The 20798-nt window shown below is 40.4% G+C and overlaps 1 protein-coding gene and 1 non-coding gene across 4 annotated transcripts in view; one reads left to right on the forward strand and one right to left on the reverse strand.

The window, feature by feature from the left end:
• Positions 1–20798, forward strand: part of creb5b (cAMP responsive element binding protein 5b) — a 359057-nt gene that overhangs the window by 279805 nt on the left and 58454 nt on the right. The gene's annotated exons all lie outside the window — the stretch shown is intronic.
• LOC145362219 (U2 spliceosomal RNA) lies at positions 17584–17782 on the reverse strand. The gene has a single exon (XR_013889957.1). It is a non-coding gene; the product is annotated as a U2 spliceosomal RNA (small nuclear RNA).

Raw genomic sequence — 20798 nt, forward strand, 5'->3', positions numbered from 1 at the left:
AGGACAAAAAGTTCTGGCCATATCCCAAAATAAAAATAGAGCCATTAAAAGAAAGGTTGAATACCACACTAAGGCATTGTGGCTGTGGACAATGTTGTTTGGGAAAATATACTTTTTGAAAAAAATGTATGGAAAATGACTGGAGTACAGAAAAGATCAGTCATTAGCATATTTCTGTTTATTTCTGTTTATCTTTGGACGGTTGGGAAATATTTTTCAAACATCAAAGTTTAAATTTCACTGTAGGCCACTTGGAGGAGGAATTGAAACACTACTGGTTTCAAAAAAATTACTGGTTGATTAGCAGGTATAATGTTATAACAAACAGCCCTTTGTTTTTTCCAGACCTGGGTGTCGCCATTGTAGATTATTGCCCTCTGGAAATTAGTTTCAGGCAGTAGTATAAATTGTCCTAATTCATGTAACTACACTTTAGCCAGTGACCTTTCAAATGTCAACCCAAGGGTGCAATAATGTTGTCTATGTACTACTGATGGATCTAATGACAGGTAATTGATTACTTGAGCCCACAGGGAGCATCAGCTGTGGTAACAGCCCTCATTGACAGTACACAGCTAAATAGTTCATGAGGTAGTTAGGATTTTAGTACATATTTAATGATTCTTTGTAATAAAACCTCATGTTAGCATACTGCATCCAAATTAACGATAGTCTCCACCTTTTAAGAACAATTGCAGAGATCACAACATATTGTTGTCTTACGAAGTTTTTAAAGAATGGATACTTATAACAGTAATTCTGTGAAATGGTAGAGAAGCAACATATTTGAAATATGGTTAATAAAAACTGGTTCTGAAACGTATTTGGGTGAAGGAAAGGGGTGGAGCTGGTTATTGTAGGATAATGCATTTGGACAATTACGCAACAGGGACTTGGGTTTGAGTGCGATCCAGACCATTTATGTTAAGTTTGAGAATCTCAATGCAGTTTCCAATGGACAAGGATCCACAGCAACATTCTCGAAATGATTATGATGGATTCTTGAATATGACCCCATGAAGTTCAGCTCACTTTTGCCTGGCTGTATCCCTTGATCTTCCAAGCTAAGAAACAACTTATGTAGTGTCTTTCAGTACTCCAGGCTGTCCCAAAGTGCTTCACAGCTAATGAAGTAGTTTTGAATTGTAGTTACTGCACTATGAAGTGCAGTAGCCAACTTGCAAACAGCCAGATCCTAGAAAGAGCATTGAAATAAATAGATAGCGTATCTGATTTATGCATTGATTGGAGAGGTTTGTGCTAACTGGGGCACTGCAAAAAAAAAGTCCTGCACTCTTTGAAAAGTGAATGGCATCTTTTAGATCTACTTAAGAGAGTCACAGGTAAGTTTAACATCTCAGTCAGGATTCTCCCAAAAAGATTCCAAGTTCCCAAGTGGGAAAATGGGAGTAATTCCAGCCAGTTTTTTTTGTGTACTTGCCAGAGTGAATCTCCAATGTTCTAAGCACTGCACAATACCTCAGTGGGATTCTGGTAAGGGGCAGGGCCTATTCCTGCTGGGGCCAGCAAAGATCAGCACATGCACTGTAGGTCCCGATTTCCGGCCTCTTCTCTGGCCTTCCCGATCGTTAGCGAGTCCCCCTCATCGTTGGCCTTGCAGACTCCCCAACCCCCCAATCGCTGGCTTCCTGGATCTGCTCGGGCCAGCCCTGATGTGTGCTCGCCCCCCCCCCCTTCCATGCCCGCCCCAATGTGTGCCCCCCCCAATCTTCCTTGCCAGCCCCAATCTCCCGCCTGTCAGTCCCAACCCACCTCCTACCCAGATCTTGATAAACAACCTTGATGTCTTCTCTCCCTCCCTCCCCCACTGATGCTTTTAAAGAATGGCAGTGGGTTAAACCCAGTCCCAACCAATTGCTTTGCCCGCTCTCTGGCATTGCCTGGTGCCCAGTGGGCAGTTTCAATGTATCCAGTGGACATTGTCAGTTTGCCCCTTGGGCAGTGCCAGGGTGCCAGGCTGGCTAAGAGGCATCCACCCCTTAACCCCAACCACCCAGGGGGCCTCAATGGCCTCTGTTCCCTCCAGTGGGGTCAGACGCCTGTTCCCTGTTGGGGGGGAGCAGTCATAAATCCCACTGGAAGGAACCACTCTCAACAGGGCGGGGGGAGGGAATGGGCAGGGGGAGGGGATATGGAACACTACTGGGCCTGGGAAATTCTGGTTTCTAGTGCGAAGCTGCTGACACCTTGAGAGACATGCAGAGGCTATGCCATTCAATGCGAATCCCAAGAAACGGCCGCCGCTGTTGTCTCCCGGCCTGCTGCACTACAGTGGGCTGGGAGAATCACCCCCAGTCCAAAAAACATTGCAACTATCCTTCAGTGCTACAGTGAAATGCCAGCCCAGATTAGGTCAAGTCTCTGGAGTGGGGCTTGAACTCAGAAACTTCCGTCATAGAGGTGAGAGCGCTACCCTATATTTAATCATGTTAATATTCATTCATCATTTCTCAACATATCTACACAAGCAATCTAAAATCACTCTGGGGATGATTAATCTCCTTTCTAATCATTACCTGTCCAAAGGTTTTGAGTCATCAGCAAATTTTAATGATGCTATAGTGGAGATCTTTTTCCATGTTATTCACATATTTAACTAGCAAGAGTCTCAGAACAGATCATCTTGGAACCCCACTTGGTTACATTATTCCTAGATAAAGCATTTTCCATTTACCATCTAATTTCTTGAAGCAAACCAGTTCTCAACCTTCCCAGACAATTTTTCAGTTATCCATAAGCAACTTCACAGGTGGTCAAGTCAATGGAAACAATATCCATTTGAATAGCCTCATCCACTGACTTGTATATTTCCTTAGAATTGTCACAATTTTGTGTACTGTGGCCTATTATCAGTAAGACTTGCTCCCTGTGTGTTCTCTGAATTCTTATTTATAGCTTTCCATAGACTGTCCCTGAACAATTTCCCATGATGGATCTTCAGCTAAGATTCTGTAATTTATAGGTTTGTTTCTCATTCATTGTTGAATATTTGAATTACATTTATTATCTTCATTTCTTGGGAATTCTCCAGAAGTAGTGAAACTCTCATAAAATTTCAATCTAAGCTTCACTCATTTTCTCCTTTAATTCCTTCAGAGTTGTAAAATATATCCCATCTGTTCTGATAAACTATTCAAGCTTTGATCCTAAACTTTATGACATTATCCACGTATCTCAATTAGTTGACTGTCTAGTGTTCACTCCCTTGTTTTCATTATTCATTGGGCACACTCTGGACTGAAGTTTATTCTTCAGATGCCATCTTATGGGAATTATTACCTAGGAGACTAATGTAATTTTACTTTCTAAGCAAACTATGGCGTATGTTACATGAGAAAGCTTAGCATTTTAAATCTCATTCAGTAGAACCTTGTGACATCACTCATTAATCACAAGAGTGAAAACATCAGGTAATTTCTGAAGTAGTTTTTGTCTTTCTAACAATATTATGAAAAGGATATGTGAAATTTGCAGTGTGTTTTTCCATGACATCAATTTTACAAGACCAAATTTACATATAGCATAACTAAATGCTAATTCATTAGGATAAATCATATATATAAAGATAAATGAATAACAATAGGAATTAAGCAATGACTAATCCTTTTAAAACTACTCAATTTTAACATTTTGGTCCAGCGTTTATACTGTTAGTCAAGGTCATTCTTGCATACATTTCCTGGGTCCTTGTTTTGGTAAGTATGTAAATACCCTGTTATTTAAAAGACGAATGAATGTATGCACTAGAATTTAATTAGTAAATTCTTACAGATGTGCATAATATGTCGTTTATTTCATTTCATTTTTTTCTGAATCAGAATGGTAGAGCTCACTCATTAATCTGGCAAAAAATGAAGCTTTTGTAAGCAAATTTTTCCACAACATCTGTCTGAATAGAAGCATTGTCAGAGGGTGAGGTCACTGGAGAAGGAAGGTGAGGTAACTGCACACAGCTGAATCTACAGAGTGCAGGCCGGGACTTATTAACACAACTAGCTAGTGTTTCTTTAACGGTGCAAGACAGTCTCACCGCTGACATTCACTGAAAATGTAATTCAGGTAGAACAGTCTCTGCATTAAGCTGTGTATTAAATTTGCAAACCAAACATTAGTTCAGTGTGACGTATAGTTGGAACATTTAAAATGAATTCTCATGTGAGTATTGTGATTGTGCTCTTTAATTAATTAAAGCTATTATGAAAACATTATCACATAATGAAAATTGAAATCTGTAGCATCTTCGCTGACTAATTGATGTTTCATTTCTCACTGCTCTTTTTTGGATTCTCTCCCAACCAATGGTTAAGAAGATTTTCTGCATAAGACAATATCATAGATAAATTTTCAGTGATTTTATAAGTAATGCCTAGATCTATACAAACCATTTTAAAATATTTCCAATTAAAAGTGAGAAGCCAGTAACTGGAAAAGTTTTTAACAATTGGAAAATTTATTAGATTGTATTTAATTTTTATATTTCAGTTGGATCCGAGTATTGCTGTTGCTATGGTTTGTATCTTTAACAGTCTTTTATTTGTGAGTTCTTCAATTATGACTTTATAAGATCTGCATTAAATCAACATTGCCTTTCACAGTGCAAATGTTACATTGAGTGCCTTATTAAAGAGATTATTTGAAAATCCCCAAACATATTACTCTTATCTACTCTGAGTCCATGATATCTCTTTGTGTCTGTTAAGTACAAGCTCACAAGCCCAGAATTTAATAGGCTTGTGTCAAATGCATTTTGCATTTTGTGGCAGAAACTTGTTAATGGTCTTTTATTCTCAACCGTGCTCAATGGGAATATTCTGTGCAGGGGTCAGTAACAACACATTTGACTCGCAGTTCTCTGGTTATGTGACATTTCAAATGTCTGGTTACACAACATTACAGGCATTCTGCTTCAAAATTTCCACTTTGACTAAAGTATAAAAAATATAAAGGTCAAGTATCCAGGTTTAGTAGAAATTCTGTGCAAATGCTTTTTTCCTCAGACTGGACCAGATTCTAATTAATAATACTTCATTACTTATTCATATCTTTCTCACAAATAAATGCATCTCTCCACATGCATCTTTATTTGGTGTTCCTTTTGAAACGGATCTAACTGATTTGAATTATTTTTCCCCAAGTTCTTCTCTCTGTTATTATAAATTCCATAATCAGTGAAAGTAGGATCAGAAGGTCCATTTGGGGCATTTATTGTGTATAGGTGTAAAATTACTTTGTAAAAGATCCTCTTGGACTTTAAATGACCCAAAAATAACCTTGCACAAGAATCCATCAAAACAGCCACACATGCTTTCCAGTTCCCAGCCTGCGTGGTTAGTTACAAAGGGAAAAAGTAACAACAGTAAGTAAAAAAAAAACACTTTCTGCATGAACTCTGCGGAAGAGAAATTGGGATTGTTTGCATGCATTCTTTGGGTGTCATAAGTGCCCTTAGAGCTCCAAAATACCATTTGTAGATATACATATGCTCTTGAGGTGAGCTTTTCACTGAACACCATATTGGTAAGATTATTAGCATGTGCACATTGAATGTCCACTGGAAGCCTGCTGAGCCATCAGATCATGACATCATTCAAGGTGCAACATTGATTTGACCTCTTTAATGTTATTTTGGAACTCTACTCCCGGAGGATACCTTATAAATGCTATTTAAATCAACTTTTGGGTACAGTGGCACAGTGGTAGTGTTACTGGACTAGTAATCCTCTTCATGTTTACCTTCAATACCATCACTATATCCTCCACCATCAACATCCAAGGGGTTACTATCAGCCAGGAACTTAACTGGATCAACTATATAAATGCTGAAGCTACATGAGCAGGTCAGAGGCTGGGAATTTGGTGGTGAGTAACTCACCTCCTGACTCCCCAGAGCTTGTCTACCATCTACAAGGCATAGACCAGGAGTGTGATGGAATACTATCCATTTGTCTGGATGAGTGCAGTTTCTAACAATACTCAAAAAGCTCAATAGCATCCAGGACAAAGTAGCCCCCTTGGATTGGCACCTCAATCACTCCCTCTAACATTGGCACATAACGGCAGCTATGTGTATCATATACAAAATTCATGGCAGATACTAGCCCAAGCTTCTTCAACAGCACCTTCCAAACCCATGACCTCTACCACCTTTAAGAACAAAGGAAGAGAAGATCAATGGGCACCCTACCACCTGTATGTTTCCCTTCAAGTCACACATCACCCTGACTTGAAATTATATCATTGTTCTTTCATGTCATTGGGTCACCTGGAACTGCCTGCCTAACTGCAATATGGGTGCATCTAGACCAGACTGACTGCAGCGATTCAAGAAGGCAGCTCATCATCACCTTCTCAATGGCAATTAGTTATGGACAATAAATGCTGGCCTTGTCACCAACGTTCAAATCCCATGAGAAAATGAATAAAAATTAATTACAGCCACCTGTTTTAGCCACAACTCAACCTCCAAATTGGACAAGATCCGCATTGCTAGTGACTGTGAAGGTGACCCATAGGAATGAACTTTTAACATCTCCTCTCAGTCTGGGCAGCAGGTATTTCCATATCTCCCAATTTGCTATCCACTGCTGAATAAGAGAGGTCACTAAGGTTTTCTGCTCAGTGAGAGACGACTACATATCAATTTGTCTTGCCAGAAAGAATCAGGCAGCTAGACTTCGGTTCTTCTGGCAAAACAAAAGGTAGCTACTTGGCAAGAGGGTTATCTGACTCTGGTGCACAAATCACTTATGCTTTCTCGGTATACATATAATGAAAGCCATGCTGCCACACAAAATGTCTTAAAGCAGACCATTGGCATCCTGAAACAGCAACTTTGCCTGGTTCGCTGTGGGGGAACGCTGCAGAACTCAGCTCAGCATGTGTCAAGATTTGTGGTATGTCACAATCTCATCATAATGAGATGACAGCTTTGCCATGAGCCGCTAAACCAGTAACTGAGGAGCAGGGTCATCGTGAAGAGGTGGAAGGAAGGGGAGAAACCACGTTGCCCCGGTTATCTATAAGGAACTAATTCAAGTGTGATATCAGTCACTGCAAATTCAATTCACCATTCACTAATGGTCCCAGACTCTTGACCTTCCCTTTATCTGTGAACAATTTATTGCTACAATGCAAAAATAAAATTCACCACAAAGAACTGTGAACAAAAGTTGTATATAAATTCATGCCATTTGGTACACAATTAAAGCCCTGCCTGGCCTTGCACTTCTTTGCAGTGGTCCAACAGTGGTTGCAGCATGACCAATGAAAGACTGGTGATTTTCAATAGGGGAAACTTGTAGACACCCTTGTAGAATGACCTAGACTATACTAGGTCTAAAGGCCATGCTGCTGATTACATGACCTTAGCATAGGCAGCAGCATGTTCGTGCTTCATGGAGTCATTGCCATCCCCAGAACGATGCCTCAGAAATCCCTCTAATCTATTGAAAGACTGATTGCTGGATATCATGCAAACCTCTTGGCTCACTAATCCACAATTATGACGGCAGCAGTTCAAGTTTTTGTGGCAGAAAGCTAATCTTGCATGAGGACAATAAAACCCTTTCGACATTGAATCTTGGTTGGGTCCACAAATTGGTCACCAATTCCACACTCAAAAGGGTGAACTCCAAGTTCTGTGCCAATCTCTGTGCCAAGCCTCCTCTCTGCTGTTTAACATTGACTGCGGGCTTTCCAGCAAACTTTCCAATGCATCAAGTATTTTGTTATGTATACTCATCAGTATTCTGTAGGTTGCCCCATCAAAACGCTCATCTGAGTTCTCTGCAGTAATGTTCATGAGGGATTTCAATCTCTAATGAGCTGACACCCGTGTTTTCCTTGCCTTCTGCCTTCGTTGCCAGTCAGTCATGACCAGTGTCTCACCATATGTGGATCAGGACTCTGTGTTATCCTCTAAATTAAGTATAATTTCAGTATCTAAGCTGATGGTTAAAAATGTGAAATCTAGTGATGACGTGTCTTCAGCATTAGTGCCCTCCTCTGCCTGGGTGGGTTGTATGTTTTGAGTATCTATAAGGAAAATTATTTCTTGGTAAGTTCTTTGGGTGGGGGATGGGTTGGGAACGTAAGCAATACTTGCTTACACCATTGGCAGTTTGCAAATCAGAGAGTGTGGGATGAGTAGGGATGTGAGCAGTATTAGGTCTGTCAATATCACCATTCAATAATAGTAGCAGCCCTGCCTCTGATATGACCACAGCCTCAACAATGGCTGTCTTGATAATAGCTACATTGTCTTGCTCCTGCTGTCTTTGATTGTGCACTACCTTGTCCTTCAAGAGAGAGGGAAGTTTGTCAGTGAATGTTGTGAAATCTGTTTGTGTGATGTGGCTGACATGGATGAATATAGTTGGCAGTGTGTGCAACCTGGAAGATGTGTGGGTGTGAGGCTTTAATGTTTTCCAAATCAGTCACTTCCTGAGTGACTGCCAGAACTTGCTCCAGCTAGAGTGTGCCTCAGCTGTAGGAGATAGAGGGTACCTTCAAGTAATCAGGCTAGTTTTATGTGGTGCTGGGCACTCAAAACATTGACCTCCTACACTTAGCCAATCAACAGTGCAGTTAGTGCTGCGATGATGCTGAAATTATTGAATGAACAAGAAACATGATGCTAGCTTGCTACCTGCATAGTAATCATTAGGCAGGCTAATCAAACATCATGATCTCTACACCCATTTTCTGGGATATTGAACTTAGATACCCACAACTTTGTAAAATTCACCAATATAATGGACCATTTAAATAAAACAATTCTCTAGTTTCTCATTTGTTAATTAAAGTTAGCAGTGAGGCTGAACTAAGTTGAGGTCATTGTAATATTCTTGTAACCAGAAAGATTATACCAAAAAATCAATAGGTCAGAGAGTTAATAAATTATAGGTATGATCAGACCATAGACATTTCAGTTCACTTTTTCTTGTATTGAGCATGCTATTTTCTAACTTTTGTCGTGATTTGCATACATAGATTTTAGAATCGCAGCAATATTTAAAATAGACTACAATGTTATTGATTTTTGTTTGATAGTTGCAAACATGCAAAACTGTTGCATAAAAGATTCAAATAAATATGCAATTTCAAACATTTTTTTCCAATTTTCAGTGTTGTTTATCAGGCAAAATAATGAGTAAACTATAGGAGTTAGAATTTTTTAAAAAAGACCAGTCTGTGACAAGTCAATTTTGCTGAATTTCTGTCATCCTGCTAGGACAAGTTCTCAATCAATGGTAATAGGCATTGATCCACATAGAGAACAGGATTGACTGTTGTTTTGAAATCTCCAAACATGTGCAGTGTTCATTACAGGCACTATTGTGGTCGCCCAGTCACTGATAGTGATGGGTTCTAAGACTCCTGTGTCTACAAGTTTCTTCGAGAATGTTTCTACCTTTGAATGTATAGCATAAGGTATTGATCTGACCTGGAGAGTCTTAGATTGGATGTTCACTTTAATCTTGAGTGACGCTTGAACTCCTTTCAATGATCCCAGTGTATCTTCGAAAACACTATTGTATTTCTCTAAGACACTTTGTAAGCTTGTCTTAGAACCCACTAATCTGTTCAAACCATTTCAATTCAGCTTTATGTTCTCTAGCCAAGAATGACCAAAGAGATCTAGAAAGTTTCCTTGGACAACATGGAGTGGCAGCTCTGCAGTTTGCCCATTTACCTCTACTTTCATGGTGATGCATCCTCTGAGAGGCTCTATTTTTTCTATGTAGGCCCTCAGGATAACATCTGCTGGCTTTAAGGACAGATGCTTCAGATATTGTTTGTAGATGGTCTTAAGAATTAGGCAGACAGCAGCCCCTGTGTCGATTTCCATTCTTATTGACTTCGCATTCAATTTTGGAATTAGCCTTGAATCGAAAATACATTCACCTTTAATTCTTCATCAGACTTGTGTTTTTGGTCTTCATTTATCTTGTTTCTCTTTTCTTCTATATTATAAATTCTTGTGGCGAAATTTGTTTTATTCTTCTTTGGTATATCCAGGTTGTTTTTAGAGATGCTCTTTTCTGCAGAAGTTGTTTTCTTCCAGCATGTGTGACCAATCTTGCCATAAGTTCTGCAAGAAGCTCCAGCATTCAGCCTGTAACTGTCCTGCTGGCACACAGTGATGACACACCTGTTGCAGGGTAGACTTCCTCTGGGTGTCACCCATGTTATGGATCCTCATGCCTGCTCCTAGCAGAGAAACCTCTTTTGTAGCAAGCTTCATTGAAGCAGCTATCTCCAAGGTTGATTTTAAACCCTAAGTTCTTTCCATTCATAATCTTCAGTATATAGCTTCATTTCTAAGGCCATTAACGAGTCTGTCTCTGATAATATCATCTAAAGAGTCGCCAAATTCACAGTGCTCTGAGGCACTTCAGTGTCACAACATATTGCGCGATGTTTTCTCCCTCTGATTCCTTTTATGAAGACAAAGACACTTCGCTATTGTCAATGGTTTTTGGACATAATGATCTTCTAAAATTTTGCTAGTTCTTGATGAGCTTTACTACCAGGTTACTCGGGTTGAACCAACTCCTTAGTAGATTAAAAGTTTTATTGCCAATAGCGCTTAGGAAAACAAGGACTACAATATCCTGTCTTGTATTGGCTTGGCTATAAGATGAAATCTTTCTGTGTAAGACTTGCAATTCTCAGATTCTTCCTCGAATTGCCTAATGGCACAAACATTTCCAGTCATTTTTCATTAGCACTGCAAACTGCACAACAGTGCCCTTGATAGAAAATGGTCTAGATTCTATGGCAATGTAAGCCAACAGTAGCAGTTATTATTTCTCCAAAGACTTACTGCAGTGCAAAAATGTTTTCTCACTCACTTTGCCTTTTCTAACAGTATACATGGCAAGCTCCACAGCTGGAAGTCTTTGTGGTGCCAGTTTAATAAACTAGGGACCTTCTTTATTGCCCACAATCTTATTGGTCAGATATAAGGTGCCATTGCCTAACATGTCATTGATTTTGACCAAAGTTGAAACTTCCTGTTGTCTTCCAATGATAGATGCTATTTTGATTTTTCCTGTCTTTTTTTAATGGAAGAATTAAAATCCTCTTCTTATCACCAGTTTTCTTTTGATCCTATTATAAAGCACTTGATGCAGTGTCAAAGAAAATAAAGTGATAGCACATGGGTTTTGAGTGTAACAACAGAACAGGTTTATTAGGTAGCTGTTTAATCCACAGTGGCTGGATCTAAACTGAATAAAGCCCATGAAACAGCCGATGATGTCACAGACTGACCGTGTGACCAAAACCTTAAAGGGATCTTGCAATTCACAATAACTCTAATATATAACAGACTGAAGAGCTGCACTGGCAAAGGAGTGAGTTTGGGCCAAGGAGAGTTAACAGAAACTAAGGATCAGGGAATTAAGGCTTGGATGAGAGGACAAAAGATAAAAGGGCAGACCAGAATGGTTATGTATTTGGGACATCTGACAGGAGAACAGAGGACGGCTCAGGACTCAGTATTGGGCAACTCGTATAGTTATAAAATTTAAAAAAACAAAGAAGGTAATTTGTCTGTCAAACTCATGCCAGTTCTTTGAAAGAACTATCCAATTAATCCCACTCCTTTCTCTTTATCCAATACCTGTAATTTTTTCTATTCAGTTAATTCATCATTTTCCTATTGAAAGTTACCAATGAATCTGCTTCCACCACCCTTTCAGACGATGTTTTCCAGATCACAACAACTCTCTGTATAAAGGAATTCCTGATAACACTTCTAATTCTATTGCCTATCATCCTAAACCTGTGTCTTCCGCTTCCTCTGCCAACGTAAGCAGTTTCTTCTTATCTACTCCATCAAAACTGCCATGATTTTGTTCAGCTCGATCAAATTTTCTCAACCTGTGCTCAACCTGAGGAAAAATTGAAGACAGTCAAGAGGGTGTTAGGGGACGAAGGCGGGAGAGCAGTGGCAAGTAGAGGGTTGCAGTTAGGTATTGGGGCTAGTGGGCGGGGGGGGGGGGGGGTGCAAGAGAGAAAAATGTGAGGGGGACACATGATCAGAGGCTTGGTACTTGGAGAGAAGGAGACAGGTAACTGAAATGAGCTAAGGAATGGTGGCTCAGAGAAGAAGACTAGGAAATGGAGAATGACGGAAAGAATATGGCTTTGGGTGGGGGTGAGAAGAAAACTAGGGACTTGGATCATGGGAACTTAGGCTCAGGGAGTGGCGATTGGCAGGGCTTAACTAGCAGACCCCAGTTTAACCGGGCTGAGAGGGTTGCAAGCAGTGTTTGAGATGATCAAAAGGAGGGTTAAAAGCAATACAACATTGAGGATGGACATAGGGGACCCCTAAAGGAAGTTCCCTCCATTCCTCCCCCATGCTTTCTGACACGAGCCTATGGAGTAAAAGCTACTGAGTGTATGGGTCTTCTCTGTCACAGGTAAAATAGCGGCAGAGGTGAAATGAGATGCTTAAGTGGCCTTTAAGTGCCTCAGTAGGCTAAAGGGCGAGAGGGCTGCCTGATGATGCTCTGCCTGCCCAGGTTGGAGACAGGTTGGAGGCAGGCAGTAAGGCGGTGGAAAGATTGCACACTACATTTTACAAGCTCTCCCCAGCCTTCAAACACGCTTGTAGAGGGCTGTAAGACCCAGCCCTTGATACCTTACCCTAATTAAATAGTGAAAGATCAATTCTAGTGTTTGGCAAATAAAGAACAAGGATTCTGAGATTATTCTTACTGGAAGAACCAAGGGGGCAAGAAAAAAAATATTCACCATGGAATGTTTCACCACAAATGGCTTTGGACTAGATCAGCATAAAAAAAGGAACAGGAACCATGGATAATGTTCCCTCTTTCTATCTCAGGGACACTGGTTATTGATCAGGAGCAGGAGACCTGGCTTATGTTCCCTTGTTCTATCCCAAATCATTGGGTAAGGAATAGGGTTAGGATTCGATTGCCAATCCTCCTGGATTGCCTGGAACTTTCAGGAAAGGAAGATTAATCTCGCAGAACTACTAGAGGTCACATTTCACAATCACAGTTTACACCTTTGTTTATTCAAGTTTATTTTTATGCTGTCTCCATGTATGACCTCATGATTTTTGGAATGTCTCATATGACAGCTGTCAGGACAAAACCATGAGCAAAATTCCTAACCTCTCCAAAGTCTCCTAATTATTGGAAATTCAGACTTTGTAAGGAAAATATAATAATCTTTTCAAACTCTGGATAAATGTCATGTGGTCAGATGTCACATGGTTGAATGCCATGCAGTCAACTCTCTAGAAATACTTCCCAACCAGAGGTGATGACCTTAATTTTATTGGAGATGTAATAACTAATTTGAAATGCAATTTGGTTGCTCCAAAAGTTTTCCCATTCTAGCATTAGCAAGAATATTAGAAAAAGTGAATCAATAAAACCCACCTTTTTATCTGTTCATTGTTTGGAACAATGTATAATGGCCAATGCATTTTGTGTACATCAAATTGGATGTGGAAATAAGAGACTTCAAGCTGTGTTGTTATTTTCCGTATTAAAATTTATCTAAATTGTTTAAGATTTATTTTCCGTTTTAATCTGAATTCTTGTCTTTTTTTAATTAATTTATAGGATGTGGGCTTCACTGGCTATTCCAGTCTGCATTGCCCATCCATAACTGCCCTTAAGAAGGTGGTTGTTAGCAGCCTTCTTAAATCCATGTGATATGGGTACACCCAGAGTGCTGTGGCATAAGGTTGGTTGAGTTGAAACTGGTGGATGAAAGATAGATGGGCTTGTGGAAGCTGTACTTCTTTGCCACTGCTATGTTGGCCTTTTACATTTACCAAAATATCCGGAGGTTTGAACATACCCATTTTTGAACACAAGCACGTGAATGTGTTATTCACAACTGCATAAGCAACTGAGTAAATAGTCCAAGTATACAGTTTGGAAATACTGATCTGTTTATTTCCCTCTAAATAGTAGTTGCTATTAGGCTGTGACTCAAAAATCTTCCACCTGTTATAAACCAGCATATCAATATATTATTTTAATGATTCATTTTTGCATTGAACCATATTACATACATGTACTTTAGCAGCCAAAGATACTCTGATTATCTTCCTGAAAAGTCTGTGGTAATTTAAGGTCAGGAGTTAAAAGACCATATCTTTGGAATGGAGAATGGAACTGCTGTTTGAGACATACTCCAGCCCTGCTTTGATCACAGATGATTAGTGACATGGATAAAGGATAGATTTGTCAAGTAAAAGTAAATTGTTATCCTCAAAGAGAAACAAGGACAAGTCAATATATACATCTCTTATGATTTGACTAGTTTCATATTTTGGGATAAAGGCAAAACACTGCGGACACTGGAATCTGAAACAAAAACAGAAAATGCTGAAGAAACTCCACAGCTGACAACATCTGTGGAGAGAGAATGGAGCCAACTTTTCGAGTCTAGATGGCCCTTCACCACAACTCTGACAAAGGGTAATCCTGACTCGAAACGTTGGCTCTATTCTCACTCCACAGATGCTGTCAGACCTGCTAAGTTTCTCCAGCATTTTCTGTTCGTATTTAGGGAGTTTTCCCAAAGATGTCTAGTTTTCCGATTGTATCTCCCATGGCATCATCTAGTGGTCAGAAGTGCTAGTACACTGTTTATGGTTGGCTGATGAATCCACAGAAATCAGTCTGCATTACAATAGGAGAATTAAAACAAAAGCTTTACCCACTATATTGTGTGAAGCAGAATAGAAATATTCTTTGTTGCAGTAACCCCTGACTCAGGATTTGTGACTAAACTGCAAAGATTGTTTTCACTGGTAAAAATACAACTATTGTAAGTGTATTCTCTTAGAATATATTCAGGATATTGAATGTTATAGGAACTAATTGCGCAAGTTTTATTATTAAACTGGCAGAAAGACATTAATGCTTCATTTTCTGTAAATACAGAGAGGAATAAAATCAAAACAGGAGAGTTTACCATTGGATGAATGTTTTCACAGTCTAGTGAATTACATTATTAATTAGACCTAATGATGTAATTAATTTTGATTGTGTACATAAAATTGACACCTTACTTTTAGGAATGCTGCTCCTGGCAAACCCTCCTGCACTTTTGAATGAACGAGGGTTTATCTCCTGGCTTGATGTTAATGATAGAGTGGGGAATATGCCAGGACATAAGTTACAGGTTGTGGCCGAGTATAATTCTGCTATGCTGATGGCCCACAGTGCCTCATGATTGCCCACACTTGAGTTGCTAGATCTGTTTGAAATCTATCCCATTTAGTGTGATGGTCGTGCCACACAATGCGGTGGAGGATATGGTCAGTGTGAAAACAAGACTTCGTCTCCACAAGGATTGTGTGATGGTCACTCTAACCTATACTGTCATGGACAAATATATCTGTGGGTTGGTGAGGATGAGGTCAAGTATGTTTTTCCTTCTTGTTGATTCCTTCCCTCACCACCTGCACAGACTCAGTCTTGCAGCTTCATCCTTTAGGACCTGACCAGCCCAGTCTGTGGTGGTGCTGTTGAGCCACACTTGGTGATGAGCACTGAAATCCACCACCCAGAGTACAGTCTGTGCCCTTGCCACCCTCAGCGTTTCCTCCAGGTTGTGTTCAACATGGAGTAGAAAGTGTGCAGAAGAGATTTATTAGGATGCTACTGGGACTTGATGGTTTGAATTATAAGGAGAGGCTGGATAGACTGAGACTGTTTTCTCTGGAGCATAGGAGGCCAAGGGGTGATCTTATAGAGGTCTATAAAATAATGAGGAGCACAGATCAGCTAAGTAGTCAATATCATTTCCCAAAGGTAGGGGTGTCTAAAACTAGAAGACATAGTTTAAGGTGAGAGGGGAGAGACACAAAAGGGTTCAGAGGTGCAATTTTTCCACACAGAGAGTGATGAGTGTCTGAAGCAAGCTGCCAACAGTGGTAGTAGAAGCAGGTACAATTTTATCTTTTGAAAAGCATTTAGACAGTTACATGGGTCAGTTGGGTATAGACAGATAATGGGCCAAATGCAGGCAATTGGAATTAGCTTAGGGGTTAAAAAGAGGGGCAGCATGGACAAATTAGGCCAAAGGGCCTGTTTCCATGTTGTAAACCTCTGACTCTGTGACTCTTATAATCAAAGATAAAGGCATTTTGTCTATTATGAGCATTGAAAGGGAGTAAGGAATATCAATTTCGGGGGATGCCTAAGTCTCATCAGAACTGTTGAATATGTACTGTAGGGGCGGATCAACTATTTATAAGGAACCCTTGGAGAAAAGTACCAGATCTGTTATACTTCCAATTTCAGGAGTTTGCTGTTGCTCACTAGTAACTGCCAACAAACAGATAGGCACCTCAGAATTCAGTCCTGGAGAAGGGCAAATTGCCTGTGGAGACATAACAGACACTGGTAGCTTATTCAGCATATTTAGATCAGGCCCCAGGCTCAATGTGAACTCCTCTCTAGAGCACAGCACCAACTCTGGGTCCAGAAACAGGGGCTAGGCTAATTTTCACTTCATTGTTTTCTTTAAGTTATGGGACAGAAGCTGAGGAACACTTACCATACTTTTACCAAAGATCTGACATATTTTGGGACAGTATATAAAGAAATAGAAAATTTTTAGATAATGACTGGAATTTAAGCTTCCCTGCTAGCAGATTTAAAAACATGTAAAGCCCAGCAAGTGGCCTTCTTGCCATCTACCCACCTGCTCCAACTTGTCTAAAATTTTATGGGAGGTGTTAGTATGGCCCAACCTTAAATAGCCAATTAATCATTCCGCCCTTGCTGGTATTTTACCCAAGGTAAAGTGAGGTCCATGCCTTGCTGGCTTCCTGGTAATTTTACCTGAGCAAGCTGCTGTTGGGCACAAGTGAAGGACTTTCTTTGCAGGTCCCCTAGGCCCACCCATCAGAGGCACCCCATTAAGGTCATTTCCACCCCCACCCCCTAAACCCTTGAATTCTGACCCTCACCACACTGGCTGATACCTCTGAACCTGGGCAAACCTTAGCTCCATGATGTGGTAAGCTGTCCTGTAATCCCAACAATGGCCAACACTCCCAGCTAAACCTACTGGGACTTTAGCTAGGCTTAGAGATGTGGTGAAAATCTAACCTTAAAGTAATGAACACTGTTCCCAATGTTAAATTGTTGCAGGATAGCAATTGGGATCATGGGCCTGGTCCTTCACCCCAATCTTTTAACTGTGGGGGTGTGGTGGGGGAGGTAGCGGTTGCTGTTAGGGTTATCTAATTACATACGGCACCCCATAAAATGTCTTTCACAACCACATTATGGCCAGGATTTTATGACCTCATTCAGACGAGGCTCGTAAAATCCCGCCCAAGGCCAGTGGAGAGTTCTGTTCTGCGACCCTCACCCATCCCAATTCCAAGGCAGGCAAAGCGGTAAAAGTCCAGCCAATGTCTCAATTTTTTTTTAAAACTTTATTCCAATCCAATCAAGTCAAATTAAATCCAATTCAGAGTCCCAACAAGTTGGGACATTTCTGATCCAAGCTGACAAGACAGGGCTCTCACCTCCTGTCTTGGGCTTGATTTACATGATCCAAGCTGATTGGAGTAGGTATAGCTCCTCCTCCAAGGCTTGATCTTATTTGCATCTTAGCCAAAAGGCCGAGATGCCGCTTTTAAAAATTGCTTCAAATGAAGCTGAAATGTAACCTAATGACTTCAACCAAGTGCAGCATGACAATACTACACTTGATCTTAGCCAAAAGGCCGAGAAGCGATGCCAATATCTCAAATATTTAAACAGACAATGGAGCACTTTGGAAATGTAGATCCAGTTTTAATGTTGCAAATATAGCAACATTACATCAAGGTAATAATATGCAGATAAACTGCTTTAGTGATGTTGCTTGAGTGCCAAATATTAGCCAGGACTCTGGGGCAAACATCCCTGCTCTTCTTCAGCACAATGTTATGGGTCTTTTGTGTCCACCAAAGTAAGTAGCCAGGGTCTTGGTTTAACATCTCATGTGAATGATAACGTCTGGATTCCTCCTACCTTGCCTTTGGTTGGGATTCTCCAGTCCCACTGCTCTGAATGGAAATTTTGCTGGGTGCCAAATTCTCCGTTCTCGCTGGCATTAGTGACGGGGTGTATGAGTCTGGACAGTTCCGGCCAACATCCCTAAAAGTGTAACACTCCCTCAGTAATGCACAGGAGTGTTAGTCTTTTTTTATGCTCATGTGCTACAGTAGGACTTGAACCTCACAGCCTTTTGACTCAGAGGCAAGGCTGCCACGCACACGCACTTTCACACCCACACATTCACACTGTCATACATTCATACACATTCATACATACACACCCAACCCCACAAACACACTCACACACACTGAGCTTTGAGAGTGATCAAGGATGAGAGTGTTAATGTACACTTACTAGCCTTGGGGCTAAGATTATTTTAAAAGTGCAGCCCTTCAGCTGCTTTTTCATGACATATCCGAAGGGATTACAATGAGGCAGAAAGAAACAGAAAAGCAGTATTTATTATTTGAATAGTTGTTCTGATATATGTATATATGTTCTTTGTAATTATTGCACAACAGTTGAGATTATGGTAAAGGTTGCCAAAATGCCAGTAAAAGTTGTTTACAATCTATAAAAAGAACAGAAAAAGACTGAGAGGCAGAAAATAATTCACCTTCTGTGTAAATTAATTTCTTGACAGCAATTAACAGCAGGGATTCTTTCCAAACTGGAAAATAACAGTTTTATTGACAGAAATATGCCTTATGCATAATGTCAGGCTTGAATTGTGGCTTGATTGGGAATCCTTTCACACAGATGACATATGTATTATTCTCTGTAAACAATCGGTTCAAGGGCAGTGTACAAATGCAATGTACTGAAGCTCACAATATATTCAGTATGGTGTGTGAATTCAAACACAAGATCCTTCTCTATCAGAATTAGATTTCAACAACATGAGAATATAAGCCACAGGAGCTGGATTAGTCATTTGGCCCTTCGACCTGGCTCACCGTTCAATAAGATCGCTGATTTTCTACTCCACTCTTCTGCACCTTCCAAAAACATATCAATCTAAGTCATGAATTTACTAATGACTGAGCATCCACAGCCCACTGGGGTACAGAATTCCAAACATTTACAATCCTTTGAGTTCACAAATATTTCCTTACATAAATCCTAAAGAGCCAACCCTTCTTCTGAGACCATGACCCCATGTTCTAGACTCCCCAATCCAGGAAAATATTTTCTTCACATTGACCCTGTCAAACCCCTTGCATTGTAATTACATCACCTTTCATTCATCTAAAACCCAGGGGAAATTGGCCCAGATAACTCGATCTCTCCTCCTTGGACAATCCTTCATCTCAGTTGTGGCAAATTTAGGAAAAAATAAATTGAAGCGATCATCCCAGAGTTCTTGCATGCAGTTTGTTGGGCTAGTTTCAGCTGCCATACCATCAGTGAAAGATCAAGCAAAGGTTGCATGTCCATTCTCGTCATCGGGAAGGTTATACGTTACAGAAAGGAAATAGTAAGAGGAAACAAAATGATGGGTGACATCTTATGATGGTAGATTTTTTTCCATTTTTGGGTCTCCACCCCAGCCACATCTGTAGTGCTCGATCTTATGGGACGCAGCCCGCTATTTGGCCACCTTCACATCCACTGTCCAATGAAGGATTGGAGAATGACTCCTGGGGCTCCAAACCAATCAGAGGGTTTGAAGCCCAGGACTAGGAGCCCCAACCGGCAAGGTGGGTGCTATTGAGGTGGGGTGGTGAATGCGACCCTCAGAAGCATTACAGAAATTCTGAAAGTGAAGAGGCTCGTAGCAAGTAGGGACATCAGAGTGGAGGCGGGTGCATCCTTTCATTCCTATAGGCCTGTCACTGCGACCTGAAGCCCCCAGCTCTGATGCCCCTCATGACCTGCTACCAGGAGGTGACTTACACAGAACTGCTGGGCACTGAACTCAGCGAAGGTTCACTCCAATGCTGAGAAGATCCTAACGGAACCAACACTGTCTCCCTCATTCTGCACTCAATTGGCCTATGTGGCTGAATATTGCTGCCAGGCAGATAACACTTGCTGCTTAGCACTTGGAAAAACCATCAGCAGGCAGAAAGGCCTTGCCACTAACCTACAGCTCTAGTTTCTTATTTTACCCCCACTACCGCATCCAAACCTTCCTTGACAGGACCAGGGTAGTTGCACCTGAAGTGTAAAACTGGTATCTTTAAAAAGAGGAAAGATTGTACACAAAACTAAGCTGCGCATGTCAAAAAGAAATACTGTCAGTTAACTATCATTTGTTTTAGCTATTCACTTTCTAATCACGTTATCATTTTTACTTTTATTCTGTGCTTCCTTTGTCTACAATTCCTTTACAATTTTGTCTTCTAGTTATCAAGTAAGTTGTATATCACTGACTGAATTCATATTTCATGGGACAACGCGTTTTGGAAACGACTGCAGATTTAATGGAAGAGTGCTTTTTTATTGGGAAGATTTGATTTCAGAATTTGATGGCTTCTTGTCAACGGTATAAGCCTTCAGAAAAATGATAGTGGTAGTAATTACTGGGTGTTTACACTGGTTAAAGACACAATTGAATTAGGTAGGTTTAGGCAAATAACAGTACTTCTCTGTTAATTGTCTCAAGATGGCAAGGGAGATTTTCTGCAAAATAAGCATGTTTTTCAATTCAGTGATTACCATATAAATGAATGATGGAACTGCAGGATGGAGACATTATATTAATGTTGG

The sequence above is a fragment of the Carcharhinus amblyrhynchos genome, chromosome 2, assembly GCF_965287045.1.
Source record: "Carcharhinus amblyrhynchos chromosome 2, sCarAmb.v2.hapA, whole genome shotgun sequence".
NCBI classification, from domain to species: Eukaryota; Metazoa; Chordata; class Chondrichthyes; order Carcharhiniformes; family Carcharhinidae; genus Carcharhinus; species Carcharhinus amblyrhynchos.